The sequence below is a fragment of the Vigna angularis genome, chromosome 2, assembly GCF_016808095.1.
Source record: "Vigna angularis cultivar LongXiaoDou No.4 chromosome 2, ASM1680809v1, whole genome shotgun sequence".
NCBI lineage: Eukaryota > Viridiplantae > Streptophyta > Magnoliopsida > Fabales > Fabaceae > Vigna > Vigna angularis.
In genome coordinates, this window is record NC_068971.1 from 27,007,187 (window position 1) to 27,015,832 (window position 8,646).

Genomic DNA, 8,646 nt, shown 5'->3' on the forward strand with positions numbered 1-8,646 from the left:
TATATTCTGTGTCGATATATGTTCATGTTTAAATTTTTAAAATTTATAATTTAACACAACTCATCTAAATTTACTTTTTAGAGAGACTAAATTTATATATATTAATATTTTATTGAATATTTAATTTAAATTGTACTTTAAAAATATTTCGTTAATCTAAACCTATTTCAAAAGATTTACTTTTAAATAATTTTATGTAAAATTAAAAAAATATATAAAAATATATGCGAATATATATGTATTTACAAATATATAAAAATTACAGATATTTTTTGAACTAACACAAAACAAACCTACGTCAATGAATTTATATCCTATTAATAAATATCAAACATAATATATATATATATATATATATATATATATATATATATATATATATATATATATGTGTGTGTGTTTGCTAACGCGCGTACGCCTGTTTTTCAGTTGGTATATTTTAGCAATGTGTACTGGGTTTTAGTAGACAAAAATACCCTTATATATTATGGATTCTAAGTTTTAAGGTTAAGGGTATTTTAATAATTTTCATTCTCAAACCTAAAAAAAAAAAAAGAAACCCCAAACCCTTGCTCACCTCCTTCGTTCCTCTCAACCCTTTCTCTTTCTTCTCTCTCACTCCAACATTTTCTCTGTCATCCTATGGTAGTCCTAACTTAAAATGTCATCCTATGGTAGTCCCAGCTGAAAAAAATCAAAAACACTAGCAGTTAAATAATCTTACAAAAAATGATTTTATAATAAGTTTTCATTTTATAATTTTTGTCTTATCTAATTTTCACAAGCATAAAAGAATTGGTAATTGATCTAGAAAAAATCAAAAATACTCACTGTTAAACAATTTCTTAGAAAAAATGATTTTATAATGAGTTTTCATTTTATAATTTTTGTCTTATCTAATTTTATCTAATTTTCAAAAGCATAATGACATAAAAGGAAATGCTAATTGGCTTGGGAAAATTAGAAACACTCGTTGTTAAACAATTTATTACAAAAAATGATTTTATAATGAGTTTTCATTTTATAATTTTTATCGTATATAATTTTATCTAATTTTCACAAGAATAATGACATCCGAAGGAATTGGTAATTGACCTAGAGGGTTTTTTTTAGAGATGATGATTTAACATATGTAGATGATGAAATTAGAGAGGTTAGTGAAGATGGTGAAATTGAAGAGAGCTTAAATGAACCTTTGCCTGAAGGTGAATATGACAATGACTCAACTCTTTACAAAGGAAAATTGTTTAACCGCAAGTGTTTTTGGTTTTTTCAATTGGGGCTACAGTAGGGATGACAGAGAAAAGGTTGGAGTGAGAGAGATGAAAGAGAAAGGATTGAGAGGAAAGAGAGATATGAGTAAGGGTTTGGGGGGTTTCTTGTTTTTTTTTTTAGTTTTGAGAATGAAAATTATTAAAATATCCTTAACCTTAAAACTTAGAATCCATGATATATTAAGGTATTTTTGTCTACTAAAACCCGCTACACATTGTTAAAATATACCAACTGAAAAACAGGCGTACACGTGTTAGCAAACCCCATTTATTTATTTACATACATACTGTAAAGCGGTAAAAAGAAAGCCTAGATGTAGACGACAACTCAATTAGTAATTAGTGTAAAATATATTAAAAATAATTGTTAAATTAATAAAGGCTACAAAATGCAGTTATCTTTTTCAGCTTTTGGTCAAAATTAAAAACCATTACTGTTTAAAAGTCAAAATATTAACTCTCTAAGAAGTAATGTATTTTGTACACTTGTACGGTGAGAGCCCAGAAATTTAGTGTTATGAGGGGATAGATGTCTCCAAATAAAGAGACCAAGTGTTGCATGAGCACATAAATAGAAAATTTAAACAAAGATGGTCTCATTATTTTCAGACTCTGTGTCTCTCTAAAACAAAAACCTCTACTTTTTCTCTCCCTTCTCTCTAGATTTTTTCATTGGAGATTCATCTAATCGGTGATCAAAAGCTTCCTAGACGATCCAGACGTCAAAAACTTCCTATCTTACCGATCAATTGTGTTTAGAATTGGTAAGTTTCGTTCTCTGGTTTTAGTGAGTTCTGGTTTTTACTACATGCAAGGAACCATCCTGTTTGCATGTGTTCCGTATTCTTTTTCTTCCTTTTCTGATTTCATTGGGGTTCTACGGTTGGTCCTCTTTCACCTATTGGGGTTCATAGGTGTTCTTAGGATTCTCTTGCGGTTCATACAAATTTGCTGGATGTGTAGAAGCTGTGCGGTTCTGTTAAAGGTAAGGGAAGCTAGCTAATTTAATTAATTGGTTTGATGTATGAATATGTTGTTTGATGATATTACATGTGTATGAAATTGGATTTTTGGGTGTGCTCGGCATTGTCTCGTGAACTGTCATATTATGTGAACATGTTGATTTGTTCCCTATAGTGTTTTGTTATTGTGTCGTGTGAAATTCTATGAATTTGATTAGTGAAATTGGGCAATTGAGATTTGGTATGGAGTTCGTTGATAAAAAGAGTCTGGACAAGTTGTTTTGGATCTGCTAGAACTCTTAGAACCTGCAAAATGTGAAAAGAGTAGGAAATCTGATTTTTGGTCCTTGAGTTGATGATTCTATATAATTGACTCTCAAATCTGAGATGAAACTCTCTAAATGATGTTAGAAAGGTTTAGGAATTCTTAGTTTAGTATAGAGATGTGTTTGATTCATGTTTGGAGGATTAAAAGTTGGGGAAAATGTTTAGTTTTGGTAAAGTTTATCTTGTTCATCATTCTGCAGAAGTTCTACAGAATTATGTAGAAAGTTGAGTACGCGTTGTTGACCCCTCGACCATGCACTAATTGGTTGTTCGGCCATGTTCAGGTACTCGGTCATTAAGTGGGTTCAGTCTCATTAGAGTCTTACCAGTTCATAATCGTTCGGTATTATGTGTGGGTGGTCTTTCTCTCGCATTCGGTCTTAACTGAGTTCTGTTTCTGTGGAGTTTTCAGTTGATGACCGGATAGTCTTGCAATTGCACTCGGTCTGGTATTGGTGTTCGGTCTTAACTGTGTTCGGTCTCTGATGGGCCTTACCTGTTAATGACTATTCGGCCAAAGCTTGTAATGTTCAGCCAAGCTCAATAGTGTTCAGCCAAGCCCAAGAGTGTTAGGCCAAAGCTTGTAGTGTTCGGCCAAGCTCAATAGTGTTCGGTCATGTTTTAATGTTCAGCCATTTCCTCAAAACTTACCTAGTATGGACCGTTCGGTCCTGTTCTGTGGATAAGTGAAAGACCGCTCGGTCTTACACTAAGTGTTCGGTTAGATTAGTCTGAAAGGTATTCTCTCATTCGGTCTTGCTTCTAAGATGGGATATTGTTTTCTTGGTTCAGTTTGAATGTATTGATGATGAAGTATGATGGTATTTAAATTGTGAAATGAATGGAATAGTATGGAAATGAAAGAGTATTCCAGGGAGGGATATCTCATGATTGGTTATTCAATGGTAGAGTATGAATGTGGTTATGCTTAGCTGGCGTTTATCCTGATATTCTGTGATTACTCATTCTCAAGTAGAGAGGAGTAAGTCATGTGTGAGAATGGCAGGAGGTCCTAGTCCATAAGGTGAACTTGGACGGAACAGACTAACCTCGGGTGGTAGCTATTGAGGGCATCCCAGCTATTACATCACTCGGGTGCAAAAACGTTGTAGCTACATAATTCATACAGTCCGGACAGTCAGAGTAAAGTGAACAGTCATTGCATGCATTATTGTATGATTGTGGTTGGAAATGTATGATTGGTTGTTGCAAGATGGACTTATTGATTTATATCAAATTTATGTGAGTTATCTGTTTACATAGTTAATTAAATTACACTACCTTACCCTTATTTTCCTGTCTTGTCATGTTGTCCGTTCGATCGTCCTTGTCTTTGCGATGATCACCCTATGGGTATGAGCAAAATGTGCAGAAGCTTCTCTGGAGTAGGCGCTGGCAGAAGAGGATGGTCTCCGCTAAGAGTAAGACCGTTTGGTCTTGACTTTGTTTTGGTATTTAGTATAGGACCGTTCGGTTAATACACTTCTTGTATGACCGATTGGTCTGCCCTTTTGGGTTGTATCAGTGTAGGTTTCTGTAAAGTTTTTAATTTATAGTTATTTTAGGATAACTGTAAGTTAAACTTTATTTCCGGTAACTGTTCTATTTTTATTGTAAATGTAAGTACTCTTGAATATAGTTTGCAGCTATATTTTTGGGATGTTACATGTACAAAGCTCCTTAAAATGCACCAATTAAGGTTTTTTATTGTATTTCAATTTAAATATAAATTATTTATTTTGTGTTGAATGATTTATAACCAAAATGTTGATAATTGTTCTTAAGGTTTTGTGAATCTATATTTTATACTATGATATAAAGAGAATTTTTTATTTTAATGTACATATTTAATTTCTGCTTTTACTTTCCAAAAAATTATTTTTTAAATTAAAATAATTATTTTATTAATTTTACTTTTTAAGCAATTTTTTAAAATTGATTAGTTTTTAAAATTAAATAATTATCTATAATAAAATTGATAATAATCGTAACATCCCAATTTAAATCATTTACAAGTGATAAAATAAAACATTATAAAATTGACAAACAATGCTTATTATCTTAACATATAAATATATAGTATTGATACATTTATCTAAAAAATATCGCAATAATAAAATATATCTAAAACAACTAAGGAAATCTACTAAACTATAAGAAAAAGTATCTTATAGCATCACCGTCCTCTACCACAAATGTTTCAACACCTAAAGCTCTTTTGCTCACACTAATAGATAATCATCACAAACTGTTAAATATATTATCTTTATTTTATATTTATCTTTTATCTTTATCTTTTATCTTTAGTTATTTTGTTATTATTTGTATTTTGGGCTTAGCCCATATTTCTTCTATTATAAATAAAGGACCATGTGTGTATATTCAACACAAGAGAGATTAATCTCGTATATAATTTTCACTATATTCAACACAAAGAAAAAAAACACAGACAGGACAGCACACAAGAAAGAGTAAGCTAATGTGCAAAAAAGGTAAAAGAAAAAAAACAAATGTAGAGATATTATAATATATCACCTATTCAAAAAAAAATCATATCACGTATGAAGACTCATGCTAGACTTAACTCAATTATCTATATACATGTATTAATATCAGACTTTGGTGAGTTATACACTTGTGGTGACATTTACTGCTTTGCAGAGTCATTGTCAATGAGTTTCACCATACCACACACAAAGTTAGTTCCTTAATATCTTTGGTCAATGTAAAGCATGTAGACTAGGACCTCAGGTTCCTCTCAACACATACCTCAACCTTCTCTACTTAAGATTGGATAGTTATTAGAGCAACAGAATAACTCCCAATACCAAATCCAGATATCAATGTATACACTAATGAAAGGCCACCATAGAATCTCTCCACGAAATTCATGAAATTACGCCAAACACATATGTTGATAGGTGGAGCTGTGTATAGCCGAACCCATATCACATATGAGTTTTTTATGATGAACAAAAGAATTGTTTTACAGTTTCTTCTAGAACAAATGGAAAATCCATTGTTTGATCATATTTGTATGTGTGCTTGAAATGATTGATATATGCATTCATTGATTGGAAATGAATCATTGATTGAAACACATTTCACATTACATTCTGTATAAAATAATCACTTACATTATTTACATAATCTGTTAAATTTCTTCAAATTTCAGCATATGCCTAACAAGGGCAAAACAACTATGTTGTAATCGATTACATTAATTGTATAATCGATTAAAACACGTTGTTATGCCAATACATGTCTACTAAGTGCTTTGAAGTATTTAGAATGGAAAATGTTTTCAAATTTGCTTAAGTATGAAACTTAACCTATTACATTATTTTCCTAATCGGTTAAAATGTGTTGCTTGTGAAAATCATTTTCTTAAAAAGTCATAACTGTCAATAACGGTAATATTTGAATATTGTTGGCTTGTATGATTTATATAATCGATTGCATGCGTTTTTAATCTGTTAAATCTGATACAGATGTAAAACTGTTAAAGTAGAAGGAAAAGCTTAACATATTACATTATGTGCTTAATCGATTAAATACACGTATTGTTCGTTGCCTCAACATGATTTTATGATCTTAGACTGTCATAACTGATTTGTTTGTTGATAATTAATTGCAGGAGTGTTCTAATCTTTTTGGAGAATCAAGATTGCATAATTGGAAGGAAATTCATCAAGATTCTCACAAAGAAGTTGTGCTTTCACATTGTTGATCAAATTCTACACTTGAGGTGTACTCTATCAGGATCAGTGTTCATCTACAATCAAGAGGATTGTGTTTCCTTGTTGTTGTGAGCCAGGAAAAGAACGTGTGTGTTTTGGTTCCTATTGTTAGGATTGTTCTAAGGTTACAAAAAGTTGGGATTGTTTTTTGGGTTGAGATTGTGAGGTGATTCACATCTTAGGCTATAAGGGATATTGAGTAGGGAAAGGATAGTGTATTGAGAGGGGATTTCTCTGTATTCTTTCTTGTATAACTCTACTTCAACTCAGGTTGTTGAAGGAAGAATCGGTGTAGGCTTGACCGAACCAGTATACATCACTATTCACATGCATATTTATCCATAAATCTATCAACCATTCTCAAAATATCTTCATAAATAAAAAATTATCTTTAACATTCACAATATCATACCTGAATAAATAGCATAATACTCTTAAACATACATAAAGTCCATGGTGGATTCATTTCAAACAGTTAAAGAAAAAGATAATTCAAACATAAACACTTAAACTCAGAAGTGGCGCTCAGTGCCAGACCTCTCTTAATAGGTAGTGCTTATAGAAAGTCATGTCGCTCAGAGCCATTATTCTCGCAATAAAGAGCTTTCAGCAACACTTTTGGCGCTCAGTGTCTTAAAGTTAAAATGTTCCATACCTATAGTACAAGTTTGGCGTTGAGCGATGCATAGGTGTCATTGAGTGTCGCTAAGGTATTGTTGACTATTAAACCATTCATAAAAGTAGGCGTTCAGTGTCACCCTAACATCGCTCAACGCTATCCCATTTGCAATACAGGACACTCAGTGTCACTTTAGCGCTGCTCAACATTATACCAGATATCATACCTATGTTTTTGTAGTTTTTAAGAGAACTTGTATTTTTTCAATTAATCAAATGAGTACTCTTATCTCACTGAATTAGTTCAAAACAAATTTAAATACGAAAATTTGTACCACTTGACCAATTACTCATATTATAACTCTCTTAAACACACAAAATCAAATTCAAATCAAGAGGTTCACAAACCAAGCAAAATTGTCAATTCATCAAAGTTCATCATACAACAAAATCATACAATTTATGAGTCTAACCACAAGTCAACAAGTCATACTATACACAGTTCAATCATCTAGTTAATTCACCTGCAATTATACAATTATATATTTCAAGGTATATCATGCAATTAGTTTTGCTTACTTAAGAGATAGATGAGCTTGCCCTAAGGAATTCCAAATCCCTTCCGACTCATAGGAATTCCTATTTATAGTTAGGAACAATACACATAAAATCAAGACACAGCATTAAAACTACTAATTAATAGAGACTCATATAGAAAACTCAAACATTACATATGAGTAAGAAAGATTCACATGCAAGAAAATAACAAATAAACAAACAAAAAAGATTAAACTCAACTTACACGAATGAAAAAATTCGTCAGTCCAAATTAAAGAATGTGTTTTAAGAATCAAATATACGATCTTGGTTCTTCAATTAAACAAGCAAAAACAAAAAATCCTTAGAGTAAAGTCAGAAAAATCTAAAAAGTAGTATATAAAAAAATTATATATTTTAAAATAATAAAATTTCTTCTAAACCAAACTGTTTATATTAAAATATTTTAATATTAAAATAATGAAAGCTTCTTATTCTTAAATTACTATAGCTTTTAAAATGTTATTTTATATCTTTACCGTCATAATAATAATAATAATAATAATAATAATAATAATAATAATAATATTAATATTAATATTAATATTTTATTATTTTTTATTATTATAAAAAAGGGGCATATGTTTTCATTAATAGTTATAAAAAATATATGGCAGATTGTGTCCGATAGCTATATTTTGAAAATGATAAAAAAGGAAAAAGGGAAGCCGAAAAAACGTGTGTAAACATTATTAAGGCAACGAGGTTTGACCCGTAAATTAATGGTTAAATCAGTTTGGCTACCGAATCACGACCATCGTACACCATGTTTTCTAAAATTTAATATTTAGAATATTTTAATTAGGGTCATATATATATATATATATATATATATATATATATATATATATATATATATATATATATATATATATATATAACTCTCACTCTTTCAAACTCTTGTTTTATTTTATTTTTACTTTTTAAAAATATTTTTTTCATTTTTTTATAATCTTTTATTAATAAAAACCATTATTTTAGATATTAACATCTTTAGTTTATAAAATATTAATTTAGTCACTATGATTAATTATTTATTCTTTTTAAATTTGACTACTAATTTTTGTTATTTTCAGTGAATCTTTGATATATTTTAAATTGTTTTTGTAATCTTAATATGTTACTGGT